This window comes from Taeniopygia guttata, chromosome 1A, assembly GCF_048771995.1.
Source record: "Taeniopygia guttata chromosome 1A, bTaeGut7.mat, whole genome shotgun sequence".
Taxonomy (NCBI): Eukaryota; Metazoa; Chordata; class Aves; order Passeriformes; family Estrildidae; genus Taeniopygia; species Taeniopygia guttata.
The window spans coordinates 14,361,770-14,381,865 of NC_133025.1; the positions used below are offsets into that span (position 1 = coordinate 14,361,770).

Genomic DNA, 20,096 nt, shown 5'->3' on the forward strand with positions numbered 1-20,096 from the left:
GCGACAAGTTGGCACCAAAGTGGAAGTGTTGATCTGCTGGAGGGTGGGAAGGCTGTGCAGAGCACACTGGATGGGATTGATGGACCAAGAATAATTGTGTGAGGTTCCACAAGGTCAAGTGCTGAGTCCTGCACCTTGGTCCCAACAACCTCTCAACAATGGAATGCTGAAGGCTAGGGCAGAGTGTTTGGAGATCTAACCAGTGGAAAAGAACCTGGGGGTGCTGGTCAACAGCAGCTGAACGTGAGCCAATGTGTGGCCAAGAAGGCAAATGACATCCTGGCCTGGATCAGGAATATTGTGGCCAGCAGGACCAGGGCAGCGATTTCCCTGTACTCAGCCCTGGTGAGGTTGCACCTCAAATCCTGTGTTCAGTTTTGGGCCTCTCAATGCAAGAAAGACACTGAGGTGCTGGAGCAAGTCCAGAGAAGGGCAGTGAAGCTGGTGGAGGGTCTGGAGCACAAGTTTTAGGAGGAGCAGCTGAGGGAGCTGGGGGTGTTTAGCCTGGAGAAAAGGGGGTTCAGGGGAGACCTTATTGGTCTCTACAATTGCCTGAAAGGAGGCTGTAGCCAGGTGGGGGTCAGTGTCTTCTCCCAAGTAGCAAGTAATAGAACAAGAGGAAATGTCCTCAAGTTGTGTGAGGGGAGGTTTAGATGGGCTGAGAAAAATTTCTTCCTTGAAAGGGTTGTCCAAGCCCTGGAACAGGCAGTCCAGAGAAGTGATTAATTCACCATTCCTGGGGATATTTATAAGACATGTTGTTGTGGCCCTTAGGGTCATGGTTAATGGTGGATTTGGCAGGGCTGGGTTAATGATTGAACTCGATAGTTTTAAAAGACTTTTCCACTCTAAATGATTCTATGAAATATACCTTTCTGAAAACAGGTGCTCTACTTGCCTTCCAAAAATATTTTTGTTATTAAGTATTTAAGTATAACGAAAAATTTTTTTAAAGAAATGTGTGCATATGTTAAATTGGGCTGACACCTAGTGGTGGGAATACTTCTAATAGAGTAGTACATGGCCTATGGTTCCTTTGGTTATGTGAGTATTTTAAGTTAAACAAAGGCAGCTTGAAACTATGTTTTTCTTAGAGGAGGCCAGAGAAGACATGGATTTCCTCAAAAGAAGGGCTGTCCCTGGAGTTCCTGCCCTTCATCTTTCCTGAAAATCATCTTCCCTCTGCCTGCTTTTCCCCTCTCATCGTCCTTTGGGGTACACTGCATTGCTATATACTCGATATGGGCTATATGTTAACAGAGCAGATGAGTGCATCAAAGCCCAAGTAAGCTTTCCTGCTGTTTCCTGCTGAATAGCTGATGATGCACTTTGTGATTCTAAATTAGAAACTGAAGGAGATGTTCAGGATGTTTTTCTGCCAGTATCCAGCTGATTAAACAGCTTCTGTTAAAGGGACCAAGCTTTCACTTCACAGAATCATGGAACAGTTTGGGTTGGAAGGAACCTTAAACACCATCAAGTTCTGACCCCCAGCCATGGGCAGGGACACCTTCCACTAGACCAGGTTGCTCAGGGCCTTGTCCGACTTGCACACTTCCAGGGATGTGGCATCCACAGCTTCTCTGGGCACCCTGCTCCAGTGCCTCACCACCCTCACAGAAAATAATTTCTTCCTAATGTCTAATTTAAACCTGCCCTTTTTCAGTTTGAAGACATTCCCCCTTGTTCCGTCACTACATGCTCTTGGAAAAAGTCCCTACACACCTGTAGGACCCCTTCCACTTATTCTTTGCATCCCTTGCCAAGTCCAGCTCCAATTTCACCTTGGCCTTCCCCCCCATCCCTGTACAACTGGACTGTGTCCCTATACTCTTCCCAGGTTACCTGCTCTTGCCTCCTTTGCTTGTGCATACACTTTTTGCCCTTTAGCTTGACCAGAAGGTCCAGATTCAGTGATTCCCATCTCCTGCCTTCCTTGCCAAATTTCTTGTGCCTGGGGATCACTAATTTGTGTGCTCCATGAAGATGCCCTTAAAAATTTGCCAGCTCTGTTCTGTTCCCTTGACCCTGCAGAAAGATTCCCAGGGGAATTGTATTGATGAGTTCCTTGAAGAGCTGGTGTTTACTTTCCTGATCAGGCCTTTAAGGGGAAAAAAAATCCTGAATTGAAAAATTATAAACTGGATTTGTGTTAGGTTTCTAAGGAGGTGTAGTAGAAAGGCTGAATTTCTGGATTGCTGGCTTCAAGGTTATGTTAAGGAGAGATGCAAGGAGGAGGGTTAGGGGCCACCTGGTCCAGAGGATGTAGCACTTGGCCATGACAACTAGCAAAGTGATGTAGGTTTAAACAGGAGGCTCCCACAGCTGAGCATAAAACAGCACTGACTGCTTGAAAAAAAGTATGAAACAATCATCACTTTCAGATTGGCTGAAATGTATGGACCTTGAATATAATAGGATATATAAGGCCACTGGTTTATGCAATATGGTGAACTTCATAATGTTAGTTACTAGAAAATATACTGCCTCTGCTCATGCTACTTCCTTATAGCACAGACACTACAATGCCTACAAAAGTGAATCTGCTTACCTGATAGAGGCCAGCACTGTGTCTGACCTGGGCAACACTGCTCATCTTGGGATTATTTTACTTCTTATTTATTTTTAAAATATTTTCTTAATAATTGTAGCTATTACTATACAGCGCCATGTATGAGGCACTTTGTTTATGTCTAGGATTTTGTGTATCTTTTCTAATTTAATTTTTATGGGTCTCTTTCATTGTACCATAATGTCTATCTTTCGTCAGCTCTTATTAAAGATGGGGAGGCAAATGTGTGTAAATCCCTGAAGCAGAATTCAAGAATGTGGCACCAAGGTAAATCATAATCCATCAATATAATTTCCCCCCTCTGTCTGTTCGGTTATTAGTGGATTGATCACACTGGTTTCAGTAAAGAAGGTTCTTGGCTCTTATTCATATGGCTTAATTATTTACTTTGGCAATTTATAGAAAAAAAAATTCTTATTGGATTTGCCAGTGATAAAATATAAACTTTCTAATTCCTACAAACCTTTTTATGTTTGCTAGATGTTTTTAGTTCTTCCAGAGAATGCATTGTTGTCCAGTACATGTTTTTGCTCTGGTTAGAAACCAAAATAATTTTCTTTATAAGAACGAAGAGAAGGCTTCAGGGTGACCTAATTGCAGTCTTCCAGTACCTGAGGGGAGCTTAAAAAATAGTGGGGGAGAGATTTTTTAAAAGAGTATGTGGTGACAGGGCAAGGGGAAATGGCTGAAAACTGAAAGAGAGCATCCATTTAAATTAGATATCAGGAGTGAATTTTTTACCATGAGTGTGGTGAGGCACAGAAATAGGTTACCCAGAGAAGCTTTGGATGCCCCATACCTGGAAGTGTTCAAGGCTGGGTTGGATGGGGCTCTGAGGAGCCTGATCTAGTGAAAGTGAAAGCCCACAGCAGGGAGGTTGAAATGAGATGGTCTTTAAGGTCCATTTCCAACCCAAGACATTCTTTGATTCTATGATTCTTTATAGCAGCCCATTCCATTAGTTTAAATGTAAAAATTATTCTAAGTAGCACTCACTGGATTTGCAAGTAGCTAAAATAATTGACAACTAGACAATCAGGTCTTCAGTGTTCCTATGTCTGTCCAAGCGTTCTGGTGCTGTATCAAGTAACTGACAGATGATAGCTGGGCTATCCCGTATCAGGTCCTGTTTTACCACTGAAATAGCATAAAACTTCCCATTCCCTTCACCAAGCAGACATTTTTCTGAATTAGTTGTTTATCTATTTATTGTCTTTTTCAAACTAGAAAAAAAATCCTATCTACTAACATTCTCAAAGTAACATAAAGGAGTACTAGCTGATAATGTTCTTAATTAGCCAAGTACTTTTCTTAAAATATTAAAATTTGTTTAGCCTTTGTCAACAATCACAGTGGCAAGGCCTATCCTCATTTTTTCCTCAGTTAAAGTAACAGGACTAGTGTTAACTTTATTGATTTTCTTGAGAAACTGAGAATGTAAGTGTTTTAAGCTTGTTCCTTGTCATTGCAAGAAGCTTCTAATCAATATTTTCTCTCTTCATAATTGGAACAGCATTAGTACAAATAAGTTTTACTGCATTCATCTTTTGACAAATTGCCTACTGTATCAAACACAGTAATTATTTTTGCAAGGTTTTGTGTACCAGCATGCTGCTCATATTAAGCAATATCATTATTCTAATTTCACAGTAATTCTTAATTTCTATCACCAGTAGCAAATCACGGGTGAAGCAAATAACTGGACTGGAAGGGAACAGTCCTATGGTTTAACCCTAGGTCATAATTTTCCAAGGATATGTTCAAAAGAAGACTGCATATTCTCAGTCCTACTTCCAGCAGATTCTCCCATCTTTGTTCTCTATTCCTATTCTTGTCCCTCAAGGACTCTTCTTATTCCCCAAGACATTTCTTGACTTTGGCATGTTTGTTTCCTGTGATCCTTCACCAGACTGCTGCAGGCACAAGTGGTGCCTGTCCCAGTGCCGGGACTTACACCAGGCATCCATGTGGCAAGAAAATCCAGCCCTAGTGCAACATCTGGCTGCAGCATCAGTCCCCTCCCTCTTCCTGCTTGGCACAGTGCTTGCCATCCCTGTTGCTACTCCTGATAGTGATTATCTTGAATCTTCCACAATGCTGATACAAAAAAAAATATTGTGCCACTGTCAAATACCATGATATAGAATTATTAAACTGATTTGAAAAGCATTAAGGTGTATAAACTTCCTAATGGTACAATTCCATCTACTGTGTGTAAATGATTGCAGTATTGAAATTACATTGCAGTTGCTAGAAACTACTTCAATCACTTCAGTAAATGCATTGCTGTGTGAACAGTATATTGTGATACTCAGCATGCTGACACTGACACTGAGCATGTAAACAGAGCACACTTAGGTAGTTCCTTTACTTGTGGTGATGGACTACAAAGTCTGCTTACACTGGCTGTTCTTATCTTAGCAGTAAGATAAAAACCATGAGCCACAACAAAGTCAGTCGAATATCTCAGTTAATGTTCATTGCAAGTGTGCCAAGTCCTCCATGCTTTTGCCTCTTTCCAAAGAAGGTTATGGGTATCAAAGTGCCCACGAGAAAGACAGCTGAGCCTTTGGCACCAAGGGTGCAACACCCAGTAGCACAGCTGCTTGCTGTAATGTGCATTTATCTTGGTGTTATCAATATTGGCTGTGGCTGGCTTTCTGGCAGGCTTCCTGCCACATCCGTGGGTGATGTTCCAACTCTGGAAATGGAAGGGTACAATTTCATTTCTTTCCCTTGCAGTCTGTTAACAAGAGTACTGAGTACAAAGTCCTTTTTATTTTAGTCAGTATTGCAGTGTAATTAAGCCTCTCTCAGAACTGATTTGGCATTCACTACAGCCACTGAACAGCTCCCTAAGCCTTATCAAGGACTGGTTACCTGCAGCAGTAGTGGGTCTGTCCACCAGCTTCCAGTAGGACCTGCTAGAAAGGGAACTGTGCAATAGGTTCTGCACAATCAAAGGGAACAAAACATTTATTTGGAATAAATGAGTGGTCCCTTCTCAGACGTGTTGTTAAAGGAGAAAAAACCAGATGTTGACTATGGGAAAATATTAATTTAAATAAGTTTTGTTCCAGATGAGTTTTTAAATAGAAAGGAAAATGAGGCCTTCAGTGTGTTGGTCATTGCCCTGTCCACCTAAGCAGTGATGCCTCAGGAATGACTTCCTGTTCCCAAGCCACTGCTCAAGTCCTGGCCCAGTGATGTGTGTGAGTGGCTGACAAAGAGGTGTATGGGCCAAAGAAGTTTGGCACCATTGAAACTCAGAGGCTTGGCACGGAGGAGAAGGAAGCAGCCCTGACTGGGAGAATGTGATTCCTTTCAGAGCATGGTCAAGTTGAGGGCCTGACATTGAAGCCACATCACCCTTTCAGTCCTGACCTTCAGTAGCAGCAGAAGGCCTTGGACCAGTGGCCATGCACAATCAAATGCTGCTGCATCTGTTTGCAGTTAAACAGCTCATCATAGCAGGGAAAGGCAGCTGACCTTCCTCACTATTCATTTTTTGCTGTGTTATGCTGGTTTAGGCTGCAGCACTGGGCTCTGGTGTTCCCTGCCATGGTTGCAGAGACAGGGTCTGCCCCAAAGGTAAGGCTCTTTGCAGTTTGCTAAGTTGGTGACTCTGTGGTAAGAAGCAAAGGGTGAATCTAGGATGCCCTAGAGTATGGTGTTGAGAGGTTTGTCAGAGTTTGGGAAGCCACAAATCTATTGGCATAGGCACAGTGATGTTATATTAGCACGATCTTGTCCATGCAACCTCTGAAAAGCAATCTCTGCTAGTATCTTACCCCAATCATTCTGGGTTTTCATTCTAGACTGAGCCACTTGAATTTCTGGGGTACTTAATATGTAGATGAGGTGTCTGGCTACTCCCAGGTTTGCTTCTTAGGATTATTTTGTAACATGAATACAGCTTATAAGGACATATTAATGTTACTTTTGGGAGAATAGTTTAATCAATTGGGAGTTCATATGAGTCTTGCAATTGCATGCAAAGTGACACTCAACTGCTGCTAGTTCAGAAAATTTGCAGCTGTTCGTCTGAGAATCTCATGTGTCTCATTCAAGGTGAATGAGGTTGTGAGTGACAAAATACCTTGCAGTTATTTTTCTTTTCTTCCCCTAAAGACTAGGAAGAAAGCAGAGCTATTCCTTTCTGCTCCCCTTATCCCTCAAAAGAACAAGTCTGTATTTGATCTATTTTCTTATTTTTCTTTCTTTCCTTAATGCACAAAACTAGGTCATGAGATCCATCTGTAGACTGCTTGGCAAATTTCTTTTAACTTGTTTGAAGAATCAGCCACAGATTTGATGTAGCCAGTGTCTTTAAACACCACTAGTTTTAGAAGGTGTGTTGGTATAGACAAATGCAGCATTGCTTTCTCTTGGATAGTCAGCCAATAGTACCACATAAAACAAAGCAGCAGTTAATTTTTCAGTCACAAATACTGTTTAACAGTATAATTTGAGCTGATTTTGTGCAAGAGTCTAATACTAAAGACTCACAGACTTCTGTTAGTATTCAAAGCATGGTGATTTCCCTGAAGAGTTTCTGGGTGGGTATTTGATCTTGGTGTTTAACAGTTTCAGGAGGTCTGGCATCCTTGTCCTTCTATGGTAAAAAGTGACTTGGGTTCCTGCAAATATACTCTGCAATAAGACTTTCAATTTCTTTATAACTTTTTGTAATAAGTGAAGTGGGACCTCCTGTTGATGTATGGCCTCAAGCTTTTGATGAATACTGTCCTGAAATGTCTACTGCAAAGCTAAAATTAGGCCATATTTAGATGCATGACTTTGGAGTATAGTGACAGGAGTGACTGCCTGGGTTGTCAATCTATTGGCCAGTAGTTGTACTTTCTATAATAGAAATATTCATAAATACTCTCAGATAATAACTCATTTTTTCTGCACAGAATAATTTGTTCCCAACAAAATTTGTCCAGTGCTGGAGAGAGTCTCATTGACAGCAGCTACCTCACCATAATCCTCTTCTCTTGCTGCAAAAGTTCTCTTTCCTCAGTTGGCTCAATTGCAAAGCCCGAATCTCAAATATATCTATTCTATTAAAAGAGGTCAGTCCCAGCCTCCAGCTGGATAATCTCATCCCTTAGTTGTAGATTAAAAATTCTTGGTCTTTCATTAATTATTTGCATTTCATTTCTGATCTCTCAGGATTCATGCACAGTTGGGCTCATGTCCAGTCCATGTGCAAAACACTTTTGTTTCATGAAAAACTGGGACAAAATGGACATGAGGAAAATTTTGAGCCTAGATGATTAGTATGAATTGTTATTGCTAGGACTTTTTTTAAAATATCAGGGAAGCAAAAACAGTTCAAGTTTTATAAGCTATTAAAATATGTATAAAAACCACTGAACCAAAAATAAAATTTGCTCTTATATGCTGACTTTGTGTGTATTAGTGGCTGACAAATTTCAGTAAGGCTTAATCTCCACATATGTTATATTCAAAGATTAAGTATTTCTTTTTAATTCTGTGTGGTTTTGTGTCAGTCACCTGAATTGCAGGGTCAGCATCCAGGCAAAAATATCCAAAATCCTGGTCCAATCTTGCTAATTGGTGTTGCTTTTCAGTCTGTCAGAGGTTTCCAAATATATTGCACTGTCTTTAAGTTGCTCATTTTTAGTTGGAAGGCCGTTTTCCTCATTTTTTATCATGTATTTAATTAAATCCTTGTTTTGTGCATCTCCTTGCAGTTATCTTTTGCTAACCTTTTCCCACAAAATAGTGGCAAGAATGTACAATGAAAATGGATTTGCAATCATTAAGAAGTCTTTCAGAGTGAGAGTTCATTTTAATACTCATGATCTGAAGTTATGTCACTCATTATAAATATGTTTCTTCATGTGACTGTATTGCTTGCTGCACAGAAATAATGTTCAAATTCCTTGTAATAGTACTTTTCTGCCTTTGATCATATTGGTTACAAATGGCTGTAGATGTCTTATTACTATTTGATCAATTATGCTTTGACTTAGTCTTTTTATTGGTAAAAAATTGTGCTTTGAGCTATTTTGAAATATGTGCACTGGAAGATTTTGCATTTAACAATTTTTGGCATATCCTATTTTCAGCCTGTCTGGAGATTGTTCAAGGTTTTTACTGTACAATTAATCAGATTTTGACTTGGGACAGAGTCATAAAGAGAGACTGTAAAGCACTTTGTATCACAGTCAACTTCTCCAAAATATCTGTTGCAGAGCTAGTTTAATTTAAGGAACTGTAATTTACTGTCTTTTTCATCATTCCACCACAAATGGAATTTTTTGAAAATTAAGTATATAGGACAAAATATTTGTAGTGGAACATCGATTCCAGAAATACCCAAATCTAGATCGTGGCACATGTAAATATTGATCAATTTCCTGTATCAAAGACCTTTCAGAAGTCAAGGCAGATACATAAGATGCTTTTCCCTTGTCCATTGATCCAGTCATTCCATTGTAGAAGGCCACTAGATTAGTCATGCATTATTTGCCCTTTATGAAGTCAGAAATCATAGAAAGCAAATATGCTCTAACTTGCTAGGATTAAATCAATATACAACAGATCTCTGCTACAAATGAAACTTAGCAGAGCACCAGTTGTATGTATGACTGGTGAGCTATGGACTAACAGTCTTGATTGTCCAAATCTCTATAACAATCATATAAATACTAAATCTAGTCCTTATCACACACACACAAAAGATAATATTCACGTATAAGATTTTTCGAGGTTAGGGCTGCAATAAGTAGAATCTTTGATGACAGTGATTTAACATTACCATCATCTCTGTCAGATTGCTTTTCTTTAGGAATTAAAAAAAATAAAAAGTCTGCTTTTGATGCCAAAATTATTTGTTACTTCCTTTTTATTTGCTAATTGAAAAATTTACAGATAGGACTTAAATGTGCCATGTTATCATATCCATATTATCCTCTTAGTGCAGAGAGGGTTAACAAAAAGTTAACGCAATTCATCATCATTCATCAGCCTCACTACACTTGCTGAAATAATCCCTGTATTTAGCCTGGTATTTATTGGTCAGTCTTGCATTGTTTTTTCATTCCTTTCTAAACATCAGAGGTAAACCTGAAGTTTTATTTTAAGCATGGCTCTGTTTTGAGATCTTAATTTTCTATTCTACTTCTTATCTTAGACCTGGAAATGTTTATTAGGTCAAAATGCTCACTGTGCACATTGCTTGTAGGAGTTCCTGAAAATAATCAGAGTATTGCTTTGTGAGATTGCTACATAAATATGTTGAACTATCTTTAGTAAATTAAAATCATTGTTTATTTGCAAGAGCTTCCAAGCAGCTGTATTTGCTGACAGGTCTGCATTTCCTGCTGATGAATAAATCTATGAAAAGTATGAACATGTTTTGGAGAGTTATTATGAAAATCTAGTGACTGCTGCCATTCCATGCTAACATGATATTTTACAGGCTTCAATTGCTCTGGCAAACAGGGAAACATAAAACTGATGAAGGTAGCAGTCTGAAAAGAAAAGAAATGTATACATTTTCTGAGAAGAGCTGTTTTCCTGGAGACAGAATAAGCAAAATTTGAGTGGTTGCAAATTCTAAGCAAACATAATATTGCTACATACCAAAGTAGTCAGCATTTTTGTGAATGGGACATGCCTGTGTGCTGTGGTAGAGTCAGGGAAGTTTTATTAATGTCTTCACAAAAATCTGAAGCCTTTCTGCCTTCTTGTTTATAAAAGTAAATAATAGGTCTCTTGTTTGATATATTTGCTGATGAAAAAGTAGTGTCATAGGTTTTTTTTTTCCTACACAGAAGACCAACAATTCACTTGGTCTTTGTATGTTCTTATTTTATTATACACACAGTTGAAAAATCATTGCGTATTTCAGCTATAACTTTTGTTTCTATGGTCTTGAACATCAATACTGTGGCTATGACTTATCTCATAAATAGTTAAATTCTGTGGATGCTACTTGTTCCTCTCTTTGCAGCTGCTCTTTCTGTCCTTAGAGTCCTTTTCACTGCCTTGTGTAGAAATGCTGCATTTCCCAGGCTTATTCACAGCTCTAAAGCCATCATGCTCCATTGCAAAGCTTATATGCAATTAACATCATCCTCTCTCAGCAACATCCTCTGCTCATGTTTTTTTCTCTCTTGAACTGTTAATCACTAAATGGATATATTGCTGTATAAATCTATGGTGTTCCTGACATCCTGACCACTTTATATTTTTTCTTGTTATCTCAAGAATATAGTAAAACTGGAAACATTCTATATAATATGTATCTGATAATGTGATCAAAGAATCAAATGATTCCTGTATGGGGGACAGTTTGCTGGATCCTCATCCAGGCTCTTTGGTCTCAAAGAGAGAACTGAGTTATGCATGTGTAAAGCTGTGAATGGCACAAACTATATAGGGAACTTCTTCCACTCTTGTTCTGTGCAAGAGTTAGTGGGTGTCAAAGCCACCTAGACCATGGTAGGGTGCAAAATATAATTCATCATCACATACTATTCAGCTGTGGTCATCACAGGATATTGTGGAAGCTAAATATGTGTTCCAAAACCAATTGGATTAATTAATAGAAGAAAAATATCTCAATTACTATTAAGTACAAAAATTTGCTTTTCACTTGGAAGTCCCTGAGATGATGATTCCTGGAAGCAGTGCTGAAGCTTGCACTGCTCAGATCAAGCCTTACCATCTGGCAGGTCTGTTCTTACTCATTTGTGTGGTTCTGTAATCTGACACCCAGGGCTCTGGAAATGCTGGGGAGAAATTTGTCCCAAAATGTCTGTGTAGCTGAAGAAATGAAAGGAATCGGCACAATGAGAAAAAGTCCCAATGGCTCAGTGTTGAGGGGGAGGCAATAAATATCACAAAATGGTTGAGATTGGGAGGAACGTCTGGATGTCTTCTGATCCATCCACCTATTCAAGCAGGGCCACTTAGAGCTGGTTGCCCAGCACTATGACCCTGTATCTAAGGAGGGAGATTCTAGCACCTCTCCAGGCAACCTGTATCATCATCTGTACCACTGCTCAGTCATCTTCATAGTGCAGTGTTTCCTGATGTTCAAGCAATGTCACGCGTGTTTCAATTTGTGACCCTTGCCTCTGGTCATGTCAATGGGCACATCTAGAAGAGTTTGACTCTGTCCCCTTTTCACACTCCTTTAAAGCTGTTTTCTGAAAGCTATTTTCTTAGTTGGGTGTCCTCTGATGTCCTGGTGCATGGGGCTGTCCAGCTGCAGGACTTTGCACTTCTTATTCAACTTCCTGGGGTTCCTGCTGGCCTGTTTCTCCAGTCTGTTAAGCTCCCTTGGGATGGCAGCATGGCTTTTTGGCCCCTTCTCTCAGTTTTGTGTCATTTGCAAACTGGCTGAATGTAGACTTTGCACCACCACCTAATGAAGGTGGTAAACAGGATTAAACCTAGTATTAACCCCTGAGTAACTAATTGCCAGTTACTGGCTTCCAGCTCATCTTCATGCCACTGATCACCACCCTCCGGGCCTGGCCAATCAGTCAGTTTTTGGTCTACCTTCCTGTCTGCTCATCCAGCCTATACTTCAGAAGCTTCCCTGTGAGAATCTTGTGGAAGAGTGTTGGAAAGCCTTACTAAAGCCTTACTAAATATTCACTGCTCCACCCTATTCTACCAGGATAGTAATTTCTTCATAGAAGGTTGTCAAGTTTTTCAAGCATGACCTACATTTGGTGAATCCGTGCTGACTCTTCCATATGATTCTTGTTTTTGTGTGCTTAGAAATGGTTTCCAGGATTAGCTACTCCATCACCTTCCAAGGATGAGTCTGACTGGCCTGTAATCCCCTGGGTCCCCCTTCTTGAAGACAGGATGACATTTGCTTTCTTCTACTCTTCAGGCACTCCTCCCAGTTTTTGTGGTGAGTCAAGGATTATACAGTAGCATTACAATGGCATCAGCCAGTTCCCTCAGGTTCATCATCCAACCCCCCATGGAAGAACTCCATGATGTTTGGACCATCCAATATCTAAAAGGGAAGTCTGAAAACAGCTCTGTCTTGTAAGTTAAAGCAGGAAATAAGCAACACTGAAGCAAGTCTAAGAAGTGGGAGATGATTGCTAGTGGTTGAAAATTACTGACACATAACAAATGAGTTCAAGCTGGAGTTGGTAAGTGTGATGCTTTTGCTAAAACCACTACTGAAGTTAATAAATAGCATCAAAACTATCAGTAGTTCAGCAGGTAGAATCCTTGGATGTTACTGAAGATATGGGTGGGTAGTCAATATAGAAAACTCATTCAACTGGCCTATTTAGCTTGCTTTTTATGCATGAATTGTTTTACTGCCAGCTGCAGCAGGTTTTGGCTTTGAAGGACAGCACAATGACACTGGAGGGAACAGCTACCCTCTTCTGCTCATCAACAAACTTCAAGTGTGGCTCCGGTCTTAAGAGAAAAGATTTTCATACTAGAATCCCTGTCTAAGCTCTTTAATCTTTATTCCCTACCTAAACCAAGTTCAAAAGAGCAAAGGCTGTCATTTTATATAGTTTCATACTATTGATATTCTGAGTGTTATTCAGTTTGACCTGCCAACAAACAGCTCACTTCATCTTTCCTATTCCTAAATTCCCCTACCTGAAATTCAGTTTTCTGTGACAGCTCTGACACCACAAAGTTATTCTAATTCCCTTCCTCCAGCTCTTGCTCAGTGTCACAAGAATCCAGTACATCTGCAATATTTCTCAAGAGAAGTATTGCTTCTCTGCTTTCTCAGCTTTACAATGTGCTACCATAGATGGCAGTTCAGCTGACAAAATAAAAATTTGCATCACCCACTGACTGTGCTAACTCCGGACTTCTGGTAATGGCCATATTCTTCCAGATGCTGCAAAAACAGATCTACAAGCGTGAAAGCAGTAGGCTGCAAGAATTGGAGTGTCTCCACTGACTCCAAGGTATGCAAGTGAAGTCTTATTTTGCCTTGGTGTAAAAGGACTAGGCAAATGCCTTGCCTTAAAGGACTAACTTCTCCTGTGCATATATCTTCAGGATTATTGAAGGAGTGTCACTTGGGAGAGTGTCTACTGAATATAATTTAGTTTGAATTTGTCAATATTCACCAGATTCACTACTTTAAGGACTTGTAGCAAAGGAGGAGGATAATGCTGCCTTGATGCATGACAAGGTGGCATATTAGCAGCTTTTTTTTAGGAATGTTAAGATTGACAAAGATGCTTAAGCTAGTGGAAGCAGAAGCCATGGTCTCTCTGCAGCCTTATCTAGCTGAAGGAGGGGCAGATTAGAAAAACACAGAGATGGCATAGAATTGGACAAAATATCCAAGTCACTCATGCATGAGAAGATTCCTTCTGGATACTGAAGGCAGATGCAGATATGAGTTACCTGATACCAAGATGAAGGTAGAATGCAGAAAACCTGCACTTTTATGTGAGTAGCATTTAGTTATTGTCAGCTGGAGCCAAGAAAGAAAATGTTTATGTCTTGGGCTTTTGAATGGATACACTGAGAATAACAGTGCCATGGTGGGCACTGACACTGGCATTTCTTTGCACCTGTAAGCTTCTCTTCAATGCAGGGTGGAAGGTCTTAGAGCTCATCTTTTGAGGTAGAAGTGACTGAATTTGTGCTTAGAGCTCATCCTTTGAGGTAGAAGTGATTGGAATCTGTGCTGTAAATTCCAATCATGGACGCTACAACAACTGGAGAGGAGATTCTTTTTCAAAATTAGAGCTGTTGGTTAGGATGACCTGTTCAAACTGCATGGGCAGATGCTGGCCTCACTGATTTCTCAGCCTGCCTAGGCAGTTTTTTAAAATTTTGTTTTCTTAACCACAGATCTGTATAGCAATATCTTCTGCCTTTGAATGTAGGCAGAAATATCATCTCCTCAGGACTGCCAGGATTCTCTACAGCTTCCATGGCTGCCAGACTGTTACTAATGCCAGCTGCAGAGTTTTTAATCTTCAAGGTACAAATTATATCTGGAGCTGAGCATCTGAAACTGTTTTTCTCTCCTTGTGACAGCTGCTTCTTTCAGCATTAGAGTTGTGTGCAAATGGCTCTTCTCATGGCGCTGACCTTTCAATTTGAAATCATAGTAATTTCCTTTGGGAAATTATCCCAGGGACTGCTGCAGAACTTTGCATGTTTGGGGAAGCAGATCCCACTCCTGGGATTGTGCCTGTTGATATTCATCCAGCCCCTTACACTTTGCCATCATGTGGTCACTTGACAAATGCACTAGTCAAGGTACTGAGGTGGGCAAAGCTAGCGAGGGTGCATCAGTAAGTGCTTGTGTGTTTTTATTAAAAGGAGACACACAGTGTCTGCCAAGCCTTAGGGTGATATTTGAACCTTGGGTAGGCTGGTGTGTCTGTGCCTGGGAAAAGGACCTTGGCTTTACCTTTCTGACCTTGGTGTCTCAAGTGCAACTGCTGTATTCATCTTTCTCAGCAGTTTTTCAAGGGTGATGGAGCCTTTGACGTTTATTTTTTGGTAAGAACCTTGTAGGAGATAACAAATAATATTTGTTTCTTGTTAATGGCCCCAATGCAGCTGAGGGGCCCCTGGGTGGTAGGGCCTAACCAACCTTATGTTATATATATTTGGGAAACCAACATTCAAATTATTCAATCTTCCTCACCAAACTTGTTCATTGTGGACATACATGGGTTTCTTTTTCTTTTTTTAGTGATGGCATAGCTCTGGATTGCAGTATAGTGTCCTGGGAAATGGGGTGTTAGTGCTAAATAGCAAATATTAGGCTCCTTGACATCCACAAAATTGTGGTCCCACTGTTGTTTGTCCTGTGTGTATACATTAGTAATTTCTATCAGAAACAGAATGGTGGTGGCTCAGGTGAGCTAGCCTACCACAGCAGCACCTTATATCTGAAAGGGCAGCTCAGGCCCTTGACCTGGAGTAAAACCTGCGATGTCTGGAGTAATTCTTGTGATCCCATATGCTGGAAAAAACCAGGTCCACAAACTGGAAAGAGTAGACATCAGAGTCCCTCTGAAGAAGTCACAAGGAGCAAATGCAGCGGATGTAGAAGTAAGATCAGTGAGAGCAGATGTCATTGTACACAGTGCTGCACAAAGTAGGAGCCATCCTTTAGGTGTCTGTTTCTGGGCCCTGAGCAGGCAAATACATGCAGTGCTCGTGCTGTATTAAAGAAGTGTGCAGGTCAGAAGACACACCTATGAGCATAGAATAGATACTGAGCACTACAAGTGCAGAGTGAACATGACGGAGCAGATTTGGTCTGTATGGTGCTCTTTGGGCTGCAAAGAGGAAATTGCTGCCTGGGGACATGTTTGTGTTCATGTAGAAGTAACCTGAGGTAACTGTAATGCAGTTCTTGGTACCTAACCACATCCAGCTTAAATATGCGTGTCTAATGAGCTAAGGACATTATTTAAATGTCTGTTTAAAACCAGGTTTCTACAGAGAGTTGCCTTTTATGTCTGGTCATCATATTATATATGTGATATATATTATATGTGATATATAATATCACATTATATTATAACCAGAAAAGGTTTTTATATAATATATGTACATTATTATATACCCACTCAGGCAATCTTACTAGCCTGGTAGGCCAAGTCACCTGTAGCCATCACCATTCATCTTCTGAAGGGAACACATAAAGTATGTGTACAGGATGAACCATGTTAACAGACATAGAGATAAATATGTACAGAGAAAGACCACAGTAACAAGAAACATTTGTTCTGAAGGAGGTATTTTTTAGCTCTGGTAATAAAGTTGCATTTTTGTGCTATGGATGCATTTCAAACATGTTACGCAAAGTCTGCATTAACAAACCCAATAAACTGGGTCTGCTTTAATAGCTATTAGGTGGAAATTAGTGTCTTTTGGGGAGCAATTAGAGCTCCTCCTAGTGCCTTTGGAGTAATATTGTAGAGGAGCTGTACCAATAACACTCAAAATACCTTGCAATTTTCACAGAAATAAAAAGTAATTAACAGCTTGCATTAGTGTTCTCATTATGTAAGTTCTGAACTGTTTCAAGGCTAGGATTTTAATTGGAAAATTATTGGAAAGCTTTCCCTTAAGAACTATTCCCTTTTTCTTTTTATCTCTCTGTGTTATATAAACAGATTTTAGAGTGTTTTTTGTGGTACTGCTGCTGGGGAAAATAGTTACATCTTTGGCTTATTAGAGATATACAAGACAACTAGGAGAACTGGATAAACCTGTACATTTTCATTATGAGACTGTTTGAAATTACCCATCAGCATGTATAATTATTTTCTGTTTATCTTATATTTTCAAAACAAATGTATACTCTAAAGGATATTATCTAGCTAATTGTGGGTAGAGCCTAAGTTTTGTATGCCAATAAATCAAACTGGGAGAGAATTCTTTTAGCCTATTTTATTTTTTATTATTCTTCCTGAACTCTGAATTCCTTCGTAAAGAAAAATTTTACTATAGCAAAGACATATAAATGCTAAATAGTACTTTTGTAATAGAATAGCATTAATATTTACCATAATCTTTATAAATATAAGGGTTTGTTCAGCCTGGAAAAAGGAAGAGAAGGTTTAGGGATGAGTTTATTGTGGCCTTCCAGTATGTGAAGGGATTCTACAAGAAAGATGGAGAGGGACTTTTTTCAAGGGCTTGTTAGTGACAGGATGAGGGGGAATGGTTCAAATCAGAGTAGGTCTAGATTAGATATTAGGACAACATTTTTTATGGTGAGAGTGGTGAGGCACTGGATCATGTTGCCCAGAGAAGTTGTGGATATCTGGATCTATTCAAGGCCAGGCTCAATGGAGCTCTGAGCAACCTAGTCTAATGGAAAAGTGTCCCTGTCCACAGCAGAGGGGTTGGAACTAGATGATCTTTTAGGTAATTTCCAATCCAAGCCATTCTTTGATTCTATGAAATATACTACAAATTTATATTACATAGTTGAAGCATAATGGCAAATTTCGTCTGAGAAGTTCCACATGTTCTGTGTCAAATGAGGGGACAGGTAGTTACTGACTTTGCTCATATTAAAATCACACTGCTGTCAAAAGGCAGCAGCAATTGCTTTAAGACTGATGCAGAATCCTGTTTTAGTGAAGTAACACTGTGGGCTTAAAGCTGGTGAAAGTAATTTATATGTGTTAGCTGAACTATTCTTGAGCTTGATAAAAAAAAACTGGCATTCATTGGGAACTTTGGCGGACATCCCACAACTATCCAGCTTTGGGAAACTGGGATATTTTGGCAACTAAAAGGAGATTAAAAACCCCCACAGACCTGGAAATTTTTTTGCTTCCTGGAAGTATTGACTATGGTTTTATCTCCTTGCAGGTATAAATTGAGAATGTCTAGGTAATTGAATGTACTGCTCAAACATTTTCACTGTGAATTAATCATCTTGAACCCTGCTTTTATATTTTCCTCTACTCTTGAGAGAGCAGTTTTAAAAAGGACACAATTATTTTGTTTGAGATAACAGAGGATCCAGGGCTCTTGACAAGACAGTGGATCATTAGGACAATAGCAGATCACACTAATGAGTGGGGTACCAGTTCTGAAGTGATGCAGCACGTGGTGCTGCAAGTATGCATGGGATAAAAATTAACTTTGATCGTATTTCAGCTCAGTATTAAACTGGTCTCACAGACCACTTGGACAGTTTGTGCAGTGCAAGGACTGTGCTTGTGGCACTAAAGCAGGCAACCCGTTTTCAGAGGCTGTGATCCTCCTTGCTGCTGAAGAAGCATTGTACCTACCTAGAAGGCAGCATTGCTAAGTTGCAATGATAAAACATTTGTTATGTAGGGACATAAAGAATGGGGATTTAAGCCTTGGCCTATGCCTTTTTTCTGCCTTTTGAGGCACTGAGTCCTTCCTAGTCTTTGAAAGAAGCCCAAAATTAAGCAGTATTACCCAGTCCTGGAAACTCAGTGAGAAGAGGAAGCATCTACTTTTCAGGAATGGTACATTAATGTTTAGGGCTATGTATGTCAAGGAGGATTCCTTCACTTGCCAAAATAATCTGTAATGAAATAACATATTTATTATGGGTAGAAGAGTCGACTGTCTAAAAGGCAAGTGGTTTTGTTTGTTAATATGACTTCACTAGGACAGTGAAAAAACTTAAGATTCTTCTTAATGGTGTATTAAAAGGCAGATTGGTGTAGAGCGCAGAAGTATACTGCCTTATCAATAAACTGATGAAAGCATCATCATTATTAATTGCACTATTTGCATAGAGGATATTGCTCAGTTTGGGTGACTGAACTGAGATATTTCTGAACATGTTTGGACATAATTTTTTAAGATGTCATTTGGCTTGCAATAATCTTATCTGCATCAACAATCACAGCTGAAAATGGAACCATATATCTCGAGCAGACATTGAATTCCTGGATCTTTTGAATCTGAAGCTGTCACCACTCTAAATATCTTTTTAATCTTTCTGTTTGAATTGTAGTTAACTGCTGACATTATAAAAGCAACAACTTCCAAGAAGATGTAATGACAAAATTCCTAAATTTGGATGTCTGCTTCATTACGCTTACCCATATTTGCATTTCTTCAGGACTTTTTCCGGCTCCTATTACCACTTGAAATGTTACTGGTGAATCTGTTCTCATGTGTGACTTTTGACTAAGTGAATGGAAATAAAGTGAAGGATCAATCTTTTACTGTGAAAGACTCTGGTACCTGTGAACATGTTGTGTTTGTCATGATGGATTAAGTACTAAATGGAAAGCTACACTTTTTCATTTGAGGTGTTTTGCTCAATTTAAGGCCTAGTTCAGGGGTATTCAAATACAAAAACTAATGGAGCTTTAGTTGCATACATATGATAAAGGACCTCAAATATGGAAGACCATGCATTAGCACGATATATTCTAAAATACACCTTTCTTTCAGGTAATATTTTGATTGCATGATTTAACTAATAGTCTCCTGCATGCTATGTAAATACTCTCTTTGCCTGGTGAAATTCAAATCATTAATAGTCACATTGATTTTTGATTGTTGCTGTTAGGTTTAGGTGTTATCAATAGATTGTAACTCTGCTAAATGAATTGTATTGCTAGAACATGGAGTGCAGCTGTTGTTATTCCTCAGATTAATCACAAAAAATTATTTTTGCTGATGTACAGGTTACTTGAACAATCCAGTTGGACATTCAATATTCATATTGTCACCCACTTATTGTAGACAGAAAACTACCTATTTTTAGAATTCTGTTCTTGCATTACAAAATATGTTTGACTGAACATAAGAGAAAATATTTTTTAAAAAATGCAATTGAAACCACTGAAATTTAGGTTCTAGTTTTTTCCTTCCTTTCTTCCTCCTCCTTCCTTTCCTATGCAGATGGTGTCTAGTATAGGTTTTGACAGGACTTTACAGTTCCTGTCAAAGCCCTGTGATTTACAGCCATACAAGCACGGCTTCTGAACTCTTTTCTTCCATCCTAACAGGAAGCATAAGCATACAGCCCTTTTTCTCTTGGTGAATT

General features: G+C 39.4%; 1 long non-coding RNA gene across 1 annotated transcript; it reads left to right on the forward strand.

Moving 5' to 3' along the window:
* The first annotated feature begins 12,299 nt into the window (after positions 1–12,299).
* On the forward strand, positions 12,300–19,671 carry LOC115498587 (uncharacterized). Its single transcript, XR_003963869.4, has 3 exons — positions 12,300–12,482; positions 13,449–13,521; positions 19,053–19,671. It is a non-coding gene; the product is annotated as an uncharacterized lncRNA (long non-coding RNA).
* The last annotated feature ends 425 nt before the right edge of the window (positions 19,672–20,096 follow it).